Here is a 23388-nt window from a genome sequence, read left to right as displayed (position 1 = left end):
CTCCTTTCCCATTTCCATAGGCTACATTTAGTTGCATGTCCTCCAAGCCCTTCTAGAGAAATCCTTCATGCTAAGTGACCATGCCTCCTGAATGACCAGCCATTTCTTTTCATGGCTCATTGGGACTTGGTAGCTAGCATGGAGACATCACATCACATAGCTTTGCATCTTTCTATGACTTACTTCCTTCTTCCTCACCCCAGCATCCCCAGGCTTATACCTTCTAAATAAAGTTTCAGCACTTTAATCCTTGCCTTAGTCTCTGCTTTCTAATGGATCAAGAAAAAGATACTTTTCCTAAGTTAGGACTGATGATTGTTCATTAACAGATTGGTTTGGGAGGCAAAGAATGGCTAAATTTATCTAACAATTGGTGATTTTAAAACTCAAAATAGAAATTGTATATTTTATGAAGCCAGATGATGTATTGCTAAAATACTAAGGGAATAGAGCATACCAATTATATCAAATTCCTGACTTGCCTGTAATTGAAATTTTTTACTCCAAAACCAATTGAAAACCTTTTTAATTTATGAGTCCAGGTTTATGAATTTATATAGAGAACACACTGCATATTAACTGTTTAGTATCAAAAAATTTTTCAGTGTTTTGAGTAACATTTCCAACATTAAATATGATAGTGTAATACCAAACACAAAGATGTTATGGGACACTGAGTGGTGACCATCGTGGGAGTGCCTGAGATTCCTTTAACCAAACAAATCTGTGCTGTTTCCTCTCTTAAAGTGACAAGTTGAGGATTATAGTCTGATAAGCCTAATCTAACTAACGTTTTCCTGTTATGGACTGAATGAATGTTTATAACCCTCCAAAATGTATATGTGAAATCCCTAATCACCAATATGATGGCATTTGGAGGCAGAATCTTTGTAAGTAATTAGGTTTAGATGAAGTCTTGAGGGTGTGTCCTCATTATAAAAGTAGTGGTCCTATAAGAAGAGACCAGAATGCTAGCTCTCTTTTCCCACCATGTGAGGACACAGCAAGAAATAAGTCACTTGCAAGCTGGGAAAAGGGCCTTTACTAGAAACGAATCAACCACTATCTTCATCTTGGACTTCCCAGCCTCCAGAACTGTGAGAAATAAATGTCTGTGTTTAAGCCACCCAGTGTATGATATTTTGTTATAGCAAACCTCAGACTGGTAGATTAATATTCATAAGTTACCTAGATTGAACCTTGATGCTTGTTTCTTATTAAACCAGTCTTTGCAAAATAATCAGTTAGTGGACAGAGTGGGAATGAGAAAAGCAGATGATCAATGAAGAGTTAAGAGTAAAGTCGAAATGCAATAATTCTGTCTGAAATCTTCTCTAAATACAAACCACTAAAGAAATAAACTTTCTTTAAAACTCAAAATTGCTGATGTTGACCTTGGCCTCTCCAAATACCTTGGGACGTCAGAGCTGAATGCTCTGGACTGAATCCCATGGAAACAGCATTTAATAGCTTCATCCAAAGTCACAGGGCATACTCTGGTCAGCAAAAGGAACAAAAATATCATCTGCAGTTTCTTAATTATATTTGCCCCAAGAGTTAATTTAAATGTGTTTAGTTTATTATGCAGAGGGAAAAAAACATCGAAAATCCCAGTTTTCATAAAGCCAGGGATCATAGAAGTCAAACCACAGATTCAGCCACTTACATCACCAGCAATAGAGATTCTATAATTAGAGATTAGCCAGCTGCAATCATTTCTGCTGCTTTAGACAGCTGGATCAAGCTGATTTCACTGAGTTGTGTCAAGTTAAAATGTCTCCTTTTTTTCCTGTTTAAAAGAAATCAGCAAAATAATGTGACTCAGACACCCAGAGAACCTCTTTCTCCCACCCGAACCTCTAACAAAATATTTTTTGTACCTATACATTTATTTCTAGTCTTATACCTTTCTCGGATTAAAAAAACAAAAAAAAAAGAACCACGCTTCCATTACCATGTCACTGCTGGTGAGATGCCTAGAAAAATCTTTTATCTTAACTTCAAATTGATGGCATTAGGAATGGTTTCTCTGAACTAAGTCCTATATTCAATCCTACCTAAAAAGAACCACTCCATTTATTTTCTCACTCCCAACAGATAGTTGAGAAACCTTAAGATTAATAACTATGGCAAGAGCAGTAACAATGATGACATAAATACTTTTATTACTAATGGAAAAGTAAGCATTCTGGGCCAGATTTTCTTTCCTCTTAATTGTAGCTCACTGGGAATTCCAATGTAGCCTGAACTCTGTGCCTCAAAATCCTTTCTTCCATTAACAACTGGAGCTGTTGGTACTGTTTTGGCCATTGTTCTCACCATTGTTCTGTCCTTGTTGTGAGATGGGAAGCTGGCTTTACATTTTAAGTTGGATGACAAGGCTAAGAGAGTAGCAGTAAATTATTACTTGATTTTTTTTTTTTTCCTGAGATGGCATTAAAACACTAAAAAGCTGACACAATTTGGCAATTTCCCTATTTTGAAATTATTAGAACCAAGGTTTATAGGAATACCCAACTCTGCTCTAAGGGAATTCAGGATATTTGCTAGAAATATATTCTTTCATTTCATATTATACTGTTAACCAGCTTTACCAAATTATGGATAAAATTATTAGATAAAATTATATCTTTTATTAGATTATTAGATAAAATTATATCTAATTATTAACCAACTCTACCAAAAATTGAGCAAAAGGTAAAGAAATATACCTTGACCCCAGAGAAATCATGAGAAAAATATTATTCTAACCTAATTTATTCAAATAATTAACACAAAAAACAAACATGTGACCCTTGAGGACCACACAGTTGACATGAGTTGGCCTATTTTTTTATGACTCCTTCATACAAGAGCAAATGTTTTAATTTTCTAGTCAGTGTGACTTTATGCTTCCTCTTCCACAAATTAAATATCTCACTTTGGCTGCCAAGATTACATATATTTCCTAATTTATATGACACTGAATTTAATATTAGAGTTGGAGGCACGTTCATCATCATATAGGTTAGTGCCTCTCAAACTCTGTCAAAGCCAGGAGTTCCTTTAATTAATTTTCTCCATGACCTTTTCATTTTGGAAGACTTTGTCAATCCAACAATATATCTTTATTAAATAATTTACTTTTTCAGTTTTTAATTAATGAAAGTCACATCTATTGGCACTCAAGGCAGGAGAAAAAGTCAGCTGTATTTAAATGATGTGAACTAAGAATGGGAGAAGGAGAATTTTCCAAGTTGCTGGACTGATATATACAACGACAAATCCAGCTAAATTGCCTCATTTCTTTTTTTTTTTTTCTTTCTTTTTTTTTTTTATTAACTTTAAGTTCTAGGGTACCATGCGTGCATAACGTGCAGGTTGTTACCTATGTATACTATGTGCCATGTTTGGTGGCTGCACCCATCAACCTCGCTCAGGCACCATCAAGTATCATTTATATCATCGTACTAAACTCCCAGTGCATCTCCCCCCTCTCCCTCCCACTGATAGCGCCCCAATGCTGTACCGATGTCTCCCCTTCCCGAGTCAAGTTTCTCATTGTTCCTTCCCACCAGAGTGGGAACATCCCGTGTTGGTTTTCCTTCTTGTGATAGTTTGCTAAGAAAAAATGATGGTTTCCAGCTGGCAGTCCTCGTCCTAACAAGGGCAACATCATCTTTTTTACTGGCTGCATATTATTCCATGGTGGTATTGTGCAATTTTCTGTAATCCAGTCTGTCACAGATGGAATTCGGGTTGATTCCAAGTCTTTGCTATTGTGATAGTGCCGCAAAACTACGTGTGCTGTGTCTTTATAGCGCATGTTTTAATCCTTTGGGTATTACCCCCAGTAGTGGGATGGACTGGGTCATATGGTAATCTAGTCTAGATCCTTGAGGAATTGCCGTCTCTTCTTCATAATGCGTTGAACTAGTGTTACAATGCCCACCGACGTGTAAGCTGTTCTACTTCTCCACATCCTCTCCAACACCTGTTGTTTCCTGATTTTTTAATGATTGCCATTCCTAGCCTGGATTTACCCATTATTCCTTCTTTCTTCTCCAAGCATGCTTTCTCTGGCCTTTGCATACGTTTTCCTCCTAGTTGAGAAGAAACACTCCTCATTCATTGCATGTACAAGTTATTCAAGTGCCACTGTGTGTGGGTGCATGTGTGTGTGTGTGATCTCCCATGACTCCCACATCCACCACGACCACCAGTCAGAATTAACTTCTTCCTTATTTTGCTCCCTCTGTAAGTTGTTTGTACTGTGGTCGTGAGATCGTGCTTACACATCTGTTTCCCATACCAGATTGTGTGCTCCTTGAGATCAATTTCTATGTCTTACTTATATTTTATTCCTAGGGCTTTGCACAGTACCTAACACACAATAGGATACTCACTAATATTTTATTTAATGAGTAAATGAATGAATGAGTGAAAGTATAACTATGTAAATCTAGCGCTATTACTTACAAAGATAAATTTTTCGCAAGATTCTAAGCTAGTATAGATTTGGCAAGGTGTAAAAGATGAGCAAAATGCTACAACATGTAAATATATTTCCTGAAATCAAACAGATATTGGATTTGATGCTTCTGTGGTTTAAGAGTGCACTGACATTTGTTTTCCATGCTCTACTCACCATGTTTTCCACTTAACAAAATCTTTTGCTTCTTAGTCAACAAAGGTAATAGGTCATGTTTTGCTTTTCATGTACGTTATTCCATTTGATACTCACACCAACCCTGAAAAGTAGGTATTATTATCGACTTCGCTTTCTAGGTCTAGAAACTAAGGCTCACAGAGGTTAAACTTTGCACAAGGTCACAGAGTTAGTAGATGTAGTATGGAGTCTGACCTCACATCTGCTCTCTCCACAGACCACAACACATACTCCATGCACCAGCTCCCTGATTATTATTGCCATAAGATCATAGGACTGGGTAAAGTGAGAGGACACAGTGTAAGAGCTGGACCATAGTAACTCATATACTCAGATGTGAAATGCATACCACCAGGCTTGATTTTCATAGGACGACTTCCATAAACAAAATGCATAAATAATCTAAATTTAATTATATGGGGGAAAATACAAATACACACTGAGATTAAAATATACCAAAAGATTAGATATAGTACAGCAATAGATAATGTTAGTTTTAACTTTCTTCTTACAATTTTGCATATTTTCTATATTTTTGCAACAAATATGTCTATATACTCAGTATAGTATCTTATTTGAATAAAAATAAGATATAAAATTAGATAAATGGTTAGCTCTATGGAATAGTTTAGAAGCAAACTCAGTGTCTAAGAATTTAGCACAAAAGCTCACCTGCTTATGAACTTTCAATTTAAAAATCTAGATAAAGAAAAAGAACTCTTATCTTTGCCTGCCACGAACAGATGGTAATACCTTTGCTGGTCCCTTTGGACTTAAGAACAAATGGACTTACATGCTTTCTTCAGGACGAATCTATTTGTAAGTGGAGGAGTCCCCACACCTAGTAAAAGAAGTGCTACAAATAAATGGGAAGTTCTTTTAAAGAGTACTGATTTTTTATTAATCACACCATTAAGAGTAATGGCAAAACCAAAATTACTGTTGCTCCAAACTAATATAATAGCAAAAATTTGTAATTCACCTACAAATAAGGTAATAATGAAATAGAAATCAATATTACATATACTCCATCTATTATGAATTATTTTATAGCCATTAATTATATTTTCAATGAATTCTAATGACCTTGGGAAATTATCTAGCTCTCATGTTATTTTGAAAAGCTAGGATGCAGAATTGTATATATGCATAATCTCAACTACATAATTGCATATAGAAAAGAAACTCATAGCTAATAGGATTTATGTATAGGAGAGTTATAGAGTAAATTTTAATTTATATCACTATTTCCTTCATATTCTATAATTTTTTCAATGAGTATTTATTAAAAGGAAACATAAAAATCTTTCTTTCTCCTTCTCTCTGTCACCCCTAACCCCACATGTACACATATAGTCCTGAAGAGAGAAATCCAAGGTTTGAATCAAAACAGACTTAAAATAGGAATGAACAACATGCTGATAATCAGTCAGCCCTAGAGTGAGTCAAATTAAATTATTCTGCTATAAACATTCAAAACCCAACCTTGGTATTTACCTGCACCAAGGATTCAGAGCCCAGAGCTTAGAGCTAGATGGCAGATAAAAGACCACCATCACTCCAGGCCAACAGAAATGCTTACCCATCTCACATATAGTCTTGACTTTTTTTTTTCTCACAAGCAACTGCTCTTATTAAGGTGCAGATTTCTCCAAACAGCAATATTTGGAACTCTTGTGCAGCAAGAAAAAAGAAGACAGTGAAAAAGTTATCTTGAAATTCATGGTAAAAGCAGGATTGGAACTGATGAATCACAATTATTTATGGTTCCTACTTTACCAAGCACTTTGTACACATATTGGCTGACAACAACAATGTGAGATATGTAGGACACACATTATTTACTTTTACTTCACAAATGCCCTTACTTTTGCCGAACACTCACACCGCTTCTAAGTGGTAGGGCCTGACTTGAAATCTAGCGTCTAAATCCAATCCTATGCTCCTTTCACTGAAGTTTTCCCTCAAAAACAGTCTTACAGCCTCCAACTAGAAATATATTTACCTTATTCACCTTTAAAACAAAGACACTATATCATGTACAACATCTCCAGGAGTCTTAAAAAATTATAACAGTGTTATGGGGTTGCTGCTAATACTAAGCACCAATGTAGAACGTTGATACTATTCTGAAGCACAATTTTGGGAAAGCAGATATATAGGAGAGTGAATGGGCTGCATATCCATTAGGCAATTTGCTTCTTACCAAATGTCTCTGAGGAATCTCTCCTCTCTCCGTGTTATTTCTGCTTCTCTTGGAATTTTAGCTTCATTCTCTCAGACTGGCTTCTTGGACCCTGCTTGAGTCCTCACCACCGGCAACTCAAAATGACATCTTCAACTTCCCCTGTGCCCTCTTCCTTTTTGTCTCAATTTGAAAAATCTTCAAGAGGGACTCTGATTGGTTTAGTTTGAGTCAGGGCCACACTGTGGTCAGGGGAAGAGGGCATTATACAATGAAATGAACACAAGAAAACCTTGGCTGGAGGAAGGAATGTGTATTAGTCAGCTCAGGCTGACACAAAATACCACAGACTGGGTGGTTTGAACAGAAATTTCTCACATTTCGAAGGCTAGCAGTCCCCAGTTCAGTGTCTGGGGAGGGTTCTCCTCCTGGCCTGCAGATGGTCACTTCCTTGCTGTGTCCTCACATAGCCTTTCCTTGTTGCCTGTGTGGAGAGAGAGACAGAAAGAGTGAGCAAGCTCTCTTGTACCTCTTCTTAGAAGGACACTAATCCTATTAGATCAGGAGTGACCTTTATGACCTCATCTAACCTTAATTACTTCCTTAGAGCCCTCATCTCTGAATACAGCTACAGTGGAGATTAAGGCTTCAACATACGAACTTGGTGGCTGGGGACACAAACATTCAGTCCATAACAGGGTGGGTCAGTGATTTTCTAAGGAAGACAATTGCTGCTACCAGAAAAGGGGAGCAGGGCTTGAATAACAAAGCAATAAATGGCCTAAGTACTTGCTGTCAAGCCCTGGACTATAGTTACTCAAAATTTCTTGTTAGATGTGGAAATGTAGATTTTTAACAACCAACAGAGATGCAGTGGGGCTAATATTCTCTTATGAAAGACACTGAGACTGACAAGAATGCATCCCTCTTGCCTCTGAGATGAAAGAAGACCTTTGCACCAGCAGGGGGCTCCTCAAGAGGTTGTTTGGATTCTTATTCAGTACTCACATGAAAAAGTAGGTTGAGCCTCTGCTCCATACCATCAATTATAGCGAAAATAGTTTTATACTGGAAAACCTGTAAAGCATCAGATGCCCACCAGTGCCATTAAAAATATAACTGTCAGGAAAGCCAGAGAATATTTAAACTGTGCACTCTGATCTACCCTCCAAAATCGATCCATTGCAAAATATGATACGACATAATTGGTAAATTAAAACTTGCCATGTAGAAGTATTGATTACAACACAATTAAATGCTAGGGCAAATCTCATTCTTCCAGAATAGTATCTTTGATATTAAAATGTTGTTTGTATGTGTGTGGCAGGGTCTTGCTCTGTCTCTAAGGCTGGAGGGCAGTGGCACAATCATAGCTCACTGTAACCTCAAACTCCTGGGTCTAAGAGACCCTGCTGCCTCATCCTCCCAAGTAGCGAGGACTACAGGCTTGGGCCACCACACCCAGCTAATTTTTAACTTTTTGTAGACACTGGGTCCCACCATGTTGCCCAGGCTGGTCTCAAACTCCTGGACTTAAGCAATCCTTCCACCTCAGCCTCCCAAAGCACTGGCATTATAACGTGAGCCACTGTGCCCAGTCTTAATATTAAAATATTTGACCTGAGTCTCTTCTTTTTTGGCAGTAATTACAGGCCTGGTTTGGTTATCCATCAAGGGCACTGCTGAATCATGACATCTTCATATAAAAAAGGTTTATTCCTCTACATGCTATGGAAAGGAGGTGCATCTCTATCTCATCCAAAATAGCTTCAAATCAGGGAGCTTTGAATTAAAAGGAAAATGGACAGAACACACTCCTGAGATGAAAATTGCTATGTGATTAATCAAAAGGACGTAATGATCAACTCTCACACTTGGAATCATTTTAAGACTGTACATGCATCAGAAACAAAGAGTTTATTTTAAGCTCATCAACTGAGCCCACAACTGATATCTGTGCCTAGAATCAAAGGCTGAGGAAAAGTGGATAAAAGCACTGGGCTTGCTTCAGTTTGTCCTGAAAGCATTCTCCTCCAGGTGATGATGAGTAAAACAGCATTTATTTGCTCTTTAATTTGGCTCCCAGCCCCCAAAACCCAGAGTTGCAATCAAGAAAGCAGTACATATTTTACATGAATAAGGTAAAATAAATGTGTAATAATAAGGTAACAGATATTTATTTTTAAAGAATAAAGGATGTCCTTTCAATCAATGAACCATTTTTACTTTACAGCTTGAGTAATATGTATGTTCTTTATAAAGAAAAAAAATGTACAGGGTTCTCTTGGGTGTGAATTATATACAAGCTCACTCTGCATCCATGGTTTAATACTAAGCTGTATAGGCTATTACAGCCTTCCTGGACTTAATCCCTCAAAATGTTCATAGTGATGGAAGAAGCACTTCTATCTTGTGTGTGTTTGTGTGTGTGCATGCTCATGCGCACATGTGTGCATGTGCATATTACATAGCACAGCTTACTCCAAATAAATTCTCAAAATATTCCCAATGAATCTTCAGTCTTTCTATTTTTTACTATTCCCAATCTGGTTGAATAATCCAAAAGTCATAACCAATTCTCAAATATTTTATTTGAAAACCTGCATCCTGGTGGTTGGTTCCCCATCCTGTTTTTATCTGACTCTACTATTTCTTGGCATTTCAGTATAAATTTCCAATTTAATATCCCAACCCAAGGACATTAACACAATTGCCAGTATAGGTGCTGAGCTGTCTTGGAAATGCTTGGTTTTCGGGATGTCATTCAGATAATTCAGACAGTGTTTATATTGAAGGTTTGTTTAATTTTATTTTAAAATTTTAACTGAAATCAATAAAAATACTCAAAATTCTCACAGAAAATATGTGGACTTTATAGATTATGTTTCTGGACACAGTTTGAAAAACACTGAAATAACCACATTCTGGGTCTGGCCAAATGGTATTCTGCCATTACTTTGATAAAGGTAAATTCATTGGAAAGAAATCTTCCTAAGATGTTTTACCTGGATTGTAAGATTTTATGTTTGTTTGCTTGTTTGGTCAGCTGTGCAATGAAAGAGCTGATTAGTATCTATAGATACTCAGTGTTTGGAGTGTTGAGTTTGATTTCTAAAACTAAAAAGTCTGAACCCCTCCTGCCAAGTAGCCATCAAGATCTTAGCTTCACACATCTGATACCAGCTTCTCATAGGCTGCCCTTATGGCCAAATATTTTATCCAAACTCAGTTTTCTTACATCAATTTATTAAACCTGAGGGTTTTATAAGGTGATAAGGAATTTATAATAATATTTAAATTTGACTTAGCAAAAGGTTTGGATAGTCTTTTCATGTTCTCATTTTCCCCTCTAAACTGGCCAAGGTTTATTTTGAAGCAGGCACTTGGATGAGTACCATATTTGCATGACACAATGAAGATGGACCTATTTTAAGCTCAAATCATTGACAGAAAAGGAAGGGATAAGCTTTCCATTGAGGCATCAGGAGCTAAGTTTTAAACAGGCCTTTGCTAGCAATAGGTCACAAGAGAGTTTTAAAGATTTGGTTCACCCCACTTCTCTCAGCTCCCTAAGCTCACAGTCTGGGTATGGGTAACGGACTGTGGGCCAGCATGGCTACATGTTAAAATGTGTTTATTTTCCCATGGGGTAAAAAATCACACCAAGGATGGTGATTAGTAGAGAGGTTAACTTGATACAAAAATGGTGCTGACACCAAAATTAGACATGCAGGTCTCCAGAGTTGTATAAGTCCAGGAGGTTTTATTTACATTGTGTATCAGCTGTGTGGATGACACAACCTGGAAGCTTCTACAATGTAGTCACCAGGGAGTGAAGTAATCTGGAATATTTTCCTAAGCCACTATATACACCACCATCATCTCAGTTCATAGGTGCCTTTTGTGAGAAATTTTTCATGTAAAGAATGTTTTATAGCTAATCAATTTTCTTCTCCACTTTCATTCTGGATGGGGCCTATGAGACCACTTCTATGCCCCGAATTCAGGTCCCCAGAGACCTGAATAACTCCACTGTAATAAATGCATAATCGATACATGTTAAATACTCTTATGAAATCATAAGAAAGAAATTGACAGTACAGTAGAAAGACAAGCAATGATATTTCTAAGAGGAGCTCTGCAAAGACAGGATTGACCAAGAGGAGAGGAAAGCTTCCTCTCATTATTTCTAGCACAGGTCCCCCTGTGGCTACCACATTTATAATCACACTTCTTGTCAGTCATGACATAAAATTAATTAAGGAAAATATGTGATTGATTTTAATAATTAAGGAAGACTAGGAGATTAAAATAAAGTAACATTAAAACACTGAGAATAAGGGGGAAAGAAAGAGTAAAGTACAAACTGAAATGGGAGAATAAAAATCCCGGTGAAGACAAGAGATTAACAGTTGAAAATAATAAAAGAAAATACATGATGTTTAGAATAAAGTGTAAAAGGCCAGTGGTCAATGAGATTAAAAAATAAAATCCTGAAAGCAAAAGAGATAAAGGATGAAAAACCCATGAAACAAAATTTTAGACAAAAATCCATATAAATGTGAGAGATTAAGGATTAACAGCAGGAATTAGGACATACAAAGGTAAAAGTAGAAAATATAGTATATGAAAAAGGAGTATTAAGGAAAATTATGTTTAAAGACCTAAATATGAAAACTTTAGAGAAATCATGGAATAGAAATGTCAGGGCGTGAGGGTGGAGCCCAGTGGAGGGTTATATGGCATAGTCAATAGCTCTTGGACTGAGCCTCTTGCCCTTCTTAAGGGGCTTCCTTTTAAGTGGGGTGGTCTTTACAGGTGAGGCACCAAGGATATGGAAAACAATCTTATGAACTTAGGTCCCTTGAGTCTCCCTAAAGAATAAAACAGAAAACCCTATAGTTAACTGGCCTCTCAACACTTACAAGGCAAGTCCTACAGAAAAGTTAGGATTCTTTTCCCCAAAAGACAAAGGCAGAGGGAGAAGTGATTAAATCCTATAAAATCAGAAGCCGTAGAGAGGGATGAACATGGATTTGTTTTTAAATCCAAATATTTTCATACCATGCATGAGAAAGAGTTAAATTTAAGACAATTGATAAGAAAGCATTGCTGGAGCGTGCGCCTGGTGGGGCCGGCCGGGACTCGCCGCTCACTCTCACGCCCTTGGCCCTTGGGCCGCGGCGGGGCGCCAGCTCTTCCTTTCGCTTGCGCTGTGAGCTGAGCCAGTGTATGTGTGGCAATAACACGTCAACCCCGCTGCCAGCCATCGCGCCCGCCGCCCGGAAGGTCACCGCTGCGGTGATTTGCCTGCATGGATTGGGAGATACTGGGCCTGTTAGGCCTGTTACATTAAATATGAACATGGCTATGCCTTCATGGTTTGATATTACTGGGCTTTCACCAGATTCACAGGAGGATAAATCTGGAATTAAACAGGCAGCAGAAAATATAAAAGCTTTGATTGATCAAGAAGTGAAGAATGACATTCCTTCTGACAGAATTATTTTGGGAGGGTTTTCTCAGGGAGGAGCTTTGTCTTTATATACTGCCCTTACCATGCAGGAGAAACTGGCAGGTGTCACTGCACTCAATTGCTGGCTTCCACTTCGGGCTTCCTTTCCACAGGGTCCTATCGGTGGTGCTAATAGAGATATTTCTATTCTCCAGTGCCATGGGGATTTGACCCTTTAGTTCCCCTGATGTTTGGTTCTCTTATGGTTGAAAAACGAAAAACGTTGGTGAATCCAGCCAATGTGACCTTTAAAACCTATGAAGGTATGATGCATAGTTTGTGTCAACAGGAAATGATGGATGTCAAGCAATTCACTGATAAACTCCCACCTCCAATTGATTGATGTCACTAAGAGGCCTTGTGTAGAAGTACACCAGCATCATTGCAGTAGAGTATAAACCTTTTCCCATGCCCAGTCTTAAAATTTCTAATGTTTTGCAATGTTAAAATGTTTTGCAAATACATGCCAATGACACAGATCAAATAATGTCTCATCATGAGGAATTTATGATCTTTTAAGTTTCTATACATGTATTCTTATAAGAAGATCCAGGATCTACTATATTAAAATAGATGAAGCAGGTAGCTTCTTTTTTCTCAAATGTAATTCAGCAAAATAATACAGTACTACCACCAGATTTTTTATTACATCATTTGAAAATTGTCAGTATGATGAAAATTTATTCAGGTATAAATGAGCAGTTAAGATATAAACAACTTAAGCATGCTGTGACTTAGTCTATGGATTTATTCCAAAATTGCTTAGTCACCATGCAGTGTCTGTATTTTTATATATGTGTTCATATATACATAATGATTGTAATACATAATAAGAATGAGGTGGTATTACATTATTCCTAATAATAGGGATAATGCTGTTTGTTGTCAAGAAAGAGTAAAATTGTTCTCTTCAATTAATGGCCCTTTTATTTTGGGACCAGGCTTTTATTTTCCCTGATATTATTTCTATTTAATACTCTTTTCTCTCAAGAAAAAAAAAAAGTTTGTTTTTTCTTTATTGTCCTTCATAGCAGACCAAGTATTGCCTCTCTGCCATAGACAGTCATTGTCAATACATGCTATAATTTGACATTCTGGGTCACAGATATAAGATATTTAAAATCTATTTAATAGCTTTATAGAGAAACCAGACATTAAAACTTCATGCACTACTTATTTCAGATTACTGTACCTTATCCAAATTTATACCTAGCTATTAGGATCTTCAACCCAGTTAACAGGAATAATTCTGTGGTTTTATTTTTCTGTAAACAACTGAAAGAATAATTAGATCATATTCTAGTATGTTCTGAAATATCTTTAAGACTGATCTTAAAAACTAACTTCTAAGATTATTTCATCTCCTCATAGCATAGAGTTTACTTTGTACACGTTTGAAACCAACTACTGTAGAAGATGAGGAATCTATTGTAATTTTTTGTTTTATTTTCACCTGCCAGTGGACTTACTTGAAATTTTCACTTTAGTCAAATTATTTTTTGTATTAGTTTTTTATGCAAACATAAAAATAGCAATCATTTTAAATTGTCAAAATTTCCAGATTACTGGTAAAAATTATTTGAAAATAAACTTATGGGTAATAAAGGCTAGTCAGAACCCTACACATAAAGTGTAGTTACCATACAGATTAATAAGTAGCAAAAATGTATGCTTGATATTTCTGAACTGTGTTAATTTTTCTGCTATATTCCAGCTGACCAAAACAATATTAAGAATGCATCTTTATAAATGGGTGCTATTTGATAATGGAAATAATTTAGTAATGGACTACATAGGATGTTAATAATGAAGTCATATGTTTATGTCTGTATTTTAAAATTTTAAACAATCATTTACTATGTCATTTTTCTTTACCTTGAAGAACATAAACAGTTATTTCAGTTCTACAAATCAGCAAGATATTATTTACAACAAGAAATATTCCGTTGAAATGTTGTGCTGTAACATGGGAAAATGTAAATGTTTTTCATGGTTTCTGTCAATGTGAAATAAAATTTAATTCTGACTGTAAAAAAACAAACAAAAAAGAAGGCATTGTTACATGGAGGCTAACACACATGGAACTCATAGCTCAAAGAATTAGTATAGATAATACTTAAACCGTTGTTTAAGTTGTTAAACAGTTGTCGAAAGCATTTGGAATACATGTAAATTTACCAGAATGCAGAGGAAAAGCACTGGAAGACATGACTGGAATCTAATCCCATCTCTGCCACTATCTGATTGTGTGACCTTAGGTAAAGCATTTTGTGTTCTTGCATCTTACATTACTTATGCATCTGTAAGATAAATTAAAAGGTTTGGTTTGATATTCTGTAAAACTAACATTTGAAGTTGATATTAAGAAAAATGAGCTTTCTCATACAGTGAATATTGGGATGAATGTGTCATAGATCTGGGTCTGTAAATAGGAATTGAAATATAATTCGTAGAAGAGCCAGAAGATTGAGTAAATGAGAGAAATGACCAGATATAAGACAACAAGGGTTGATGGGGCTGTGAACAACTGGAAATACATGTCTCCTCTAAAGGGCATGGTGCTTCTCAGCTATGCCTGATATTGTTATGTAGAAATGTAGGCAGCCAATTCTTTAGAGATTTTTGGAAAGAAGCCAGAAATCTTTTACAATGTGATATCTCCTGATCGTTAATATCACTAACTTATTTTAAAATTTGAAAAATCACTAGGTGAGTCAGCTGAAAAACATCTGCCAGCTCAGTTTGGACTGTGGGTCACTGTTTACAAACTCACTGATCTGTAATTCCTCAATCCTTACATCTGCCTCAAAAATTCGGATCAGGTCTTTACCTAAGCACTTCTGGCCCAAGGCAGAAGTAAATTAATGGAAACTTTATTTCTCCAGTCACTAGATTTATTCCTCTAAGGTCAGAAGTAATGTGTTATCTCTCATTTCTTATTACAGTGATTTGCATATTCTCCTTTTTTCTTGCTCAATCAAGCTAAATGTTTGTCAATTTTGTTGATCTTTTCGAAGAACCAAATTTTGATTTCATGTATTCTTTCTATTGTTTTTCCCCTCTTTATTTTACTTATTTATGTGCATCTTTATTTTCTACCTGGTAGTTCTTCTTTTTCTAGGTTTTTTTTTAAGATACAAGGTTAGGTTATCGATTTGAAATATTTCTTTTTTCATAATATAGGTGTTTATAGCTATAAATTTCCCTCTAAGAACTGCTTTAGCTGTATCTACAAGTTTTTACGTGCTGTGTTTTCATTTCCATTCATCTAGGTGTATTTTCTCACTTCTCTTGTGATTTTTTTTTTTGACCCATTAGTTATTTAGGAGTGTGCTATTTAATTTTCACATATTTATGAATTTTCTAAATTTCTCTCTGTTATACATTTCTAATTTTTTTCCATTATGAATATAACACATAATTTGTAAGATTTCAATCCTTAAAAATTTATTTAGATTTGTTTTATAGTCTAACATATCATCTATCATGAAGAATGTTATATAAGCATTGAGAATAATGTATATTCTGCTATTGTTACGTGTAGTTGGTTTATGGTGTTTTCAAGTCTTCTGTTTCCTTATTGGTCTTCTGCCTGGTTGTTCCATTTGTTGTTGAAAGCAGGGTATCGACATCTCCAACTGTTATTGTTTAATTATCTGTTGCTCTTTTCAACTCTGTCAGTCTTTGCTTTACATATTTGGGAGCTCTGTTGTTAGGTACTTTTATATTTATAATTGTTATGTCATCTTGACGGATTGGCCCATTTACCATTTTAAAATGTTCTTGTCTCTAGTAACAATTTTTGTCTTAAAGTCTATTTTGAACAAGATGCAATCACTCGCTGTAGGCATCTTCCTCTATACTTTCCTCAACTTTTGCTTGAGATTATATAAAAATTAATGTTCAATGAGCTCAGTGTTTCCCCTTCCCTGACTCCTGGCAAATTACCACCTTTTTCTTGCTTACTCTTCTGAGAAGTAAAAGACTCAAAAGTCAAATAAGCATTATTTTAAGTAATAAAGACAGTTTTAATGGAGGAAGAAGTAATTGATGTGATGGGATACATTATATAGAACTGTGGAGGGGTGAAATGATGAGAAGACCAAGATGACATTGATAGATTGATGTGGTTAAAAGGGTTATTTGAGTCTAGGAAAGTGAGACATTCCCAGAACACTCAACATGATAAAGAATAGGAGTGAAAAGACAAGGTATTTTAAGAAATTAGACTGTGAGGTCTGTGCTTTTTCCCACTTAACTGTTTGGGAAAGAGATGCATAAATGTTGAAATTCCTTTGGGGGCAGTGCCTCTTAAAATAGGATGCCTCTCAGACACTGAGCTGTATGTGATATGGCTAACCAAGTATTACAGATAATAATTCTTCAAGGGAATTCTAAAAGGAGAAGACAGTAAAAGCAGAGGCCATGTTTCTGAAAGGGATATTTAATGTTAGAGTAGGGGAAAGCTATAGTTTAAAAAAATTCAGTATTATGCTTAGGTAAATGCTTACATCATATACGTTATAAGATAGATATATATTTAACTTTTTAAGAAATTGTCAAACTGTTTTCCAAAGTGATTATAACATTTTTCATTCCTACCAGCAACGTATGAAAGTTCCAGTTTCTCCACTTCCTCAACAACACTTTTGTTATTGTCAGTCTATTAATTTCAGCCATTCTAGTAACAACATTGCAGTACCTTATTGGGAATTTAATTTGTATTTCCCTATGACTGATGATGTCAGACATGCCTTATTGTGCCCATGTTGTCTTTATATCTTCAAAGGTGAAGTGTAAGTTCAAATCTTTTGCCTGTTTTTAAAAGTTCTGAATGAAATCCTTTATCAAGTATATGTTACATAAATATTTTCTCCTAGTGTGTGGCTTGCCACTTCATTATCTTATCAGCGTTTTTCAAAGAGCAGCAAAGAGCAGAAGGTTTAAATTTTGATGAAGTCTAACTTATCAACTTTTATTAATAGGGGTTCTGGTTTTATAGTTAAGAAATTTTTACTTAAATGCTTTCTTCTATACTCTTTATAGTTTTAAATATAATATCTAGATCTATTACCCATTTTGAGTTAGTATCTGCATATAGTATAAGGTATGGATTAAAGTTTTTTCTTATTTTTCTTTTTCTTCATATAGCTATCTGTGGGAAAATAGTTCTCCATGACTCTCACATTTCTGGGTATCTTTATTTATTTATTTATTTTTATACTTTAAGTTCTAGGGTGCATGTGCACAACGTGCAGGTTNTTAACATTTTTTCCTTCATTTCAACTTTGGTGAATCTGACAATTATGTGTCTTGGAGTTGCTCTTCTCAAGGAGTATCTTTGTGGTGTTCTCTGTGTTTCCTGAATTTGAATGTTGGCCCGCCTTACTAGGTTGGGGAAGTTCTCCGGGATGATATCCTGCAGAGTGTTTTCCAACTTGGTTCCATTTTCCCCATCATTTTCAGGCACACCAATCAGACGTAGATTTGGTCTTTTCACATAATCCCATATTTCTTGGAGGCTTTGTTCATTTCTTTTTACTATTTTTTCTCTACACTTCTATTCTCACTTCATTTCATTCATTTGATCTTCAATCGCTGATACTCTTTCTTCCAGTTGATCGAGTCAGTTACTGAAGCTTGTGCATTTGTCACATAGTTATCGTGTTATGGTTTTCATCTCTATCAGTTCTTTTAAGGTCGTCTCTGCATTGATTGTTCTACTTATTCACTCATCATTCTTTTTTCAAGGTGTTTAGTTTCTTTGCACTGGTTACATAGCTCCTCCTTTAGCTCTGAGAAGTTTGATTGACTGAAGCCTTCTTCTTTCAATTCGTGAAAGTCATTCTACATCCAGCTTTGTTCCGTTGCTGGTGATGAGCTGCATTCCTTTGGAGGGGGAGATGCGCTCTGATTTTTTGAATTTCCAGCTTTTCTGCATTGCTTTTTCCCCATCTTTGTGGTTTTATCTGCCTTTGGTCTTTGATGATGGTGACATAGTGATGGGGTTTTGGTGTGGGTGTCCTTTCTGTTTGTTAGTTTTCCTTCTAGCAGTCAGGATCCTCAGCTGTAGGTCTGCTGGAGTTTGCTTGGGGTCCACTCCAGACCCTGTTTGCCTGGGTATCAGCAACAGAGGCTGCAGAAGATAGAATATTGCTGAACAGCAAGTGTTGCTGTCTGATTCTTGCTCTGGAAGCTTCATCTCAGGGGTGTACCCCGCCGTGTGAGGTGTGAGGTGTCAGTCCGCACCTAGTGGGGGATATCTCCCAGTTAGGCTACTCAAGGGTCAGGCACCCACTTGAGCAGGCAGTCTGCTTGTTCTCAGATCTCAACCTCCATGCTGGGAGATCCACTGCTTTCTTCAAAGCTGTCAGACAGGGGCATTTACCTCTGTCGAGGTTTCTGCTGCTTTTTGTTTAGCTATGCCCTGTCCCCAGAGGAGGAGTCTACAGAGGCAGGCTGGCCTCCTTGAGTTGTGGTGGGCTCCACCCAATTCCAGCTTCCCAGCGGCTTTGTTTACCTACTTAAGCCTCAGCAACGGTGGGCACCCCTCCCCCAGCCTCGCTGCCACCTTGCAGTTAGATCTCTGACTGCTGTGCTAGCAATGAGGGAGGCACTGTGGGCATGGGACCCTCTGGGCCAGGTGTGGGATATAATCTCCTCTCGTGTGCTGTTTGCTAAGACCCTTGGTAAAGTGCAGTATTAGGGTGGTAGTTACCCAATTTTCCAGGTGTTGCGTGTCTCAATTTCCTTTGGCTAGGAAAAGGAATTCCCTTCCCCCTTGCGCTTCCCAGGTGCCACGATGCCTCACCCTGCTTCAGCTCTCATTGGTTGGGCTGCACCCGCAGACCAGTGCCAACTGTCCAACACACCCCAGTGAGATGAACCCAGTACCTCAGCTGGAAATGCAGAAATCGCCTGTCTTCTGTGTCGCTCACGCTGGTAGCTGGAGGCTGGAGCTGTTCCTATTCGGCCACCTTGGGTGCTCCACATTTCTGGATATCTCATCAGAACAGGCATCTTTGTTCAGAAAGGCATCTATATTTTCAAGGATGTTTGTATAGTCAATAGCCTTGGGAAATAGAGACAGTGTCTCTCTTCAGAGCAAAGGGCAGATTTGTTATCTGTCCAAAATAGTACAGACAATTTCTTCTTTTTGAGTAAATATCAGGAAGGTTTACTACCTTTCATAGAACATTCAAGGTCCCCAAGTTCAGAGTTCTTCAGTTGTGACGTAATCCCAATGTGTCCAAAACCACATCACGTTGCTGGAGAGGCAGGGGAGATGAGAGTAACTGTGTTCTTCTTTCAAACATATGTCTTTCCTAGACTCAAACAACCCTTTTAATCTGCCCTAAACCCCATCAGTGTATTTTTTGTCTCCATTATTGGAGTTTTATCCCTAGAATTTCAAATATTTAAAAATCTTCCATGCTTCTACTTACTTTTTTGAATATATTAAATATACTTATAGTAAATATTTTACTGTCCTTGTCTATGAATTCTAACATCTGTGTCAGTTTCCATTGATTTTTTCCTTCATTATGCATTGTATTTTATTGCTTATTTTCTCCTTATTTTCATGCTTGTTTTTATTATATGCCAGACATTGTAAATTTTACCTTGTTGTGTGCTTGATTTTTTTTTTTATTCCAATAAAAATAAATGAGCTCTGTTCTGAGATGCAGTTAATTTACTTAGAAACTGTTGGCAAATTTTGGGTCTTGCTTTTAACATTTGTTAGGCAGGGATCAAGAAGTGTTTATTTCACAACTAATTGTTCCTTACTACTGAGGCAATATCCTTTTGAGTACTATACTCAATGTCCCATAATTTTTTATTTATATAAATTTATGGGGTATAAGTGCAATTTTGTTACATGTATAGATTGCATAATGGTCACATCCTGGCTTTTAAGGAATCTATTACCTGAATCACATACATTGTACCCATTGAGTAATTTCTTATTCTCCACCCCCTCCCACTCCCTCACCCTTCCTAGTCTCCGTTTTCTATCATTCCACTTCTACATACTTATATAAACATTTTTTAGCACCTACTTATGAGTGAGAACATGTGATAGTTGTCTTTCTCTGTCTGGCTTGTTTCATTATAATGACCTCCAGTTCCATCCATGTTGCTGCAAAAGATACACCTTTATTCATTGTTATGGCTGAATAGTATTTCATTGTGTTTATATGTCACATTTTCTTTATTCAGTCTTCTGTTCAAGGACACTTAGGATGATTCCATACCTTTGCTATTGTGAATAGTGCTGTAACAAATATAAGAATGCAGGTATCTTTTTGATATATTGATTTCTTTTCCTTTGGGTAGACACCAAGTAGTAGAATTGCTGTATCAGATGATAATTCTACTTATACTTCTTTGAGAAATTTCCATACTGTGCTAATTTACATTTACACCAACAGTGTATAAGAGTTCCCTTTTCTCTACATCCTTACCAACATCTGTTAGTTTTTGACTTTTTAAATAATAGTAATTCTGATTAATGTAAGATGATATCTCATTGTGGTTTTAATTTGCATCTCTCTGGTTATTAGTGTTGTTGAGCATTATTTCATATATCTGTTGGCCATTTGTATGCTTTCTTTTGAAAAATGTCTGTTCATGTCTTCTGCCCACTTTTAATTTTTTATTTAGTTTTTTTCTTTGCAACTTTTATTTTAGGTTTAAGGGTTACGTGTGCATGTTTGTTACATGAATAAGTTGTACATCATGGGGGTTTGATGCACAGAGAATTTTTTTCACCCAAATAATCAGCATAATATCCCAATGGGTAGTTTTTCAATCTTCATTCTCCTCCCACTCTCCACCCCCAAGTAGGTACTGATGTCTGTTTTTTCATTCTTTGAGTCCATGTGTACTCAATGTTTAGCTCCCACTTGTAGGTGAAAACATGCAGCATTTGGTTTTCTGTTCCTGCATTAACTCACTTAGTATGATGAACTCCAATACCATCCATGTTACTACAAAGGATATGATTTTGTTCTTTTTCTGTGGCTATGTAGTATTCTGTGGTATATATGTACCACGTTTTATTTATCCAGTTCACTATTGATGTGGGCATCTAGGTTGACTCCATGTCTTTGTTATTGTGAGTCACGCTGCAATGAACACATACATGCATATGTCTCTATGGTAGGATGATTTACATTCTTTTGGTTATATACACAATAGGGATTGCTGGGTCAAATGGTAGTTCTATTTTAAGTTATTTGAGAAATCTCCAGACTGCTTTCCACAGTGGCTGAACTAGTTTACATTCCAACCATCAATATATAAGCATTCCCTCTTCTCTGCAATCTTGTAAGCATTCATTATTTTTTTTACTTCTTGATAATAGCCATTCTGATTGGTGTGAGATGGTATCTCATTGTGGTTTTGATTTGTATTTCTCCTAATGATTGGTGATACTGAGCTTTTTTTTCATATGCTTGTTGGCCATTTTTGTGTCTTCTTTTGAGAAGTGTCTGTTTATGTCTTTTGTCAGTTTTTAAATGAGGTTGTTTGGTTTTTGCTTGTTGATTTGCTTAAGTTCCTTATAGATTCTGGATATTAGACCTTTGTCAGAGACATAACTTGCAAATATTTTCTCCCATTCTGTAGGTTGTCTGTATACTCTGTTGATAGTTTCTTTTGGTGGGTGGAAGCTCTATAGTTCAATTAGGTCCCATTTGCCAATTTTTTATTGTCACAATTGTTTTTGGCATTTTTGTGATGAAGTATTTGCTAGAGTCAATGTCCAGAATGGTATTTCTTAGGTTTTCTTCTAAGGTTTTTATAGTTTTAGATTTTACATTTAAGTCTTTGATGCATCTCGAGTTGATTTTTGTATATGGTGAAATGTAGAGGCTCCATTTTAATCTTCTGCATATGGCTAGCGAGTTATCCCTGCACCATTTATTGAATAATAAGTCCTTTCCCCATTGCTTGTTAATGTTGACTGTGTTGAAAATCAGATAGTTGTAGGTGGGCAGCTTTATTTCTGGGTTCTCTAACCTGTTCCATCGGTATTTTTGTACCAGTATCATGCTGTTTTAGTTACTGTAGCCTTGTAGTGTATTTTGAAGTCACTTTGCCCACTTTTTAATGGGATTATTTGGTTTTGTTGTTGTTGATTTGCTAGAGCTACTTGTAAATTCTAGATATTAGATGAATAGTTTGCAAATATTTTCTCTCATTCTGCAGGTGTCTCTTCACTCTGTTATTTCTTTTGCTATGCATAAGCTTTTTAGCTTAACCAAGTCCTATTTGTCTATTTTTGTGTTTTGCTTGTGCTTTTAAGGTCTTAGTCATAGGTTCTTTTTCTAGACTAATGTTCAGAAGAGTTTTCTCTATGATTTCATCTAGTATTTTTATAGTTTTGGGTCTTACATTTAAGTCTTGAATCATTTTGGGTTTATTTTTGTATGCAGTGAGAGAAAGAGGTTCAGTTTTATTCTTCAGCATATGGCAATTCAATTTTCCCAGCATCATTTATTTAAATAGGTATTCTTTTCCCCACTGTGTGTTCTTGTTGGCTTTGTTAAACATCAGTTGGCTATAAATATATGGGCTTATTTCTAGGTTCTCTATTTTGTTCCATTGATCTATGTGCCTATTTTCATACTAGCACCATGCTGTTTTGGTTACTATAACCTTGTAATATCATTTGGAGTCAGGTAATGTGATGCCTCCAGCTTTGTTCTTCTTGACTAGGATTGCTTTAGTTATTCATGCTCTTTCTTTGGTTCCATATGAATTTTAGGATTATTTTTTCTAAACCTGTGAAAAATGATGTTGGTATTTTGATTGGAATTACTTCAAATCTGTAGATTGCTTTGGGCAGTATAGTTATTTTAACAATATTAATTCTGATTTATGAGCATGGGGTGCTTTTTTATTTGTATCATCTATGAATTGTGACTATAACTCTTTCTTTTGTTTGTTTTTGCTGCTCTTATTTATAACTAAATTTTTATTGTGTGAAACCATCACCACTAAATATTCAGGACCATTTTCATTATTCCAAAAAGA

The 23388-nt window shown here is 36.2% G+C and overlaps 1 protein-coding gene and 1 pseudogene across 1 annotated transcript in view; one reads left to right on the top strand and one right to left on the bottom strand.

Annotated features, from left to right (window-relative positions):
- FAM13C (family with sequence similarity 13 member C) overlaps window positions 1-7287 on the bottom strand; it is a 147008-nt gene extending 139721 nt beyond the window's left edge. The window contains exon 1 of the mRNA XM_017889923.1: window positions 6855-7287. The gene's annotated coding sequence lies outside the window, so the exon portion shown is untranslated. The remainder of the gene's footprint in view (window positions 1-6854) is intronic.
- A 4778-nt stretch (window positions 7288-12065) lies between these two features.
- On the top strand, window positions 12066-12691 carry LOC108540739 (acyl-protein thioesterase 1 pseudogene; annotated as a pseudogene).
- Window positions 12692-23388: the final 10697 nt, after the last annotated feature.

The sequence above is a fragment of the Rhinopithecus bieti genome, unplaced genomic scaffold (assembly GCF_001698545.2).
Source record: "Rhinopithecus bieti isolate Rb0 unplaced genomic scaffold, ASM169854v2 scaffold_18620, whole genome shotgun sequence".
Taxonomy (NCBI): Eukaryota; Metazoa; Chordata; class Mammalia; order Primates; family Cercopithecidae; genus Rhinopithecus; species Rhinopithecus bieti.
The sequence above is the reverse complement of the archived record's forward strand: the minus strand, read 5'-3'. Positions and strand labels throughout refer to the sequence as shown.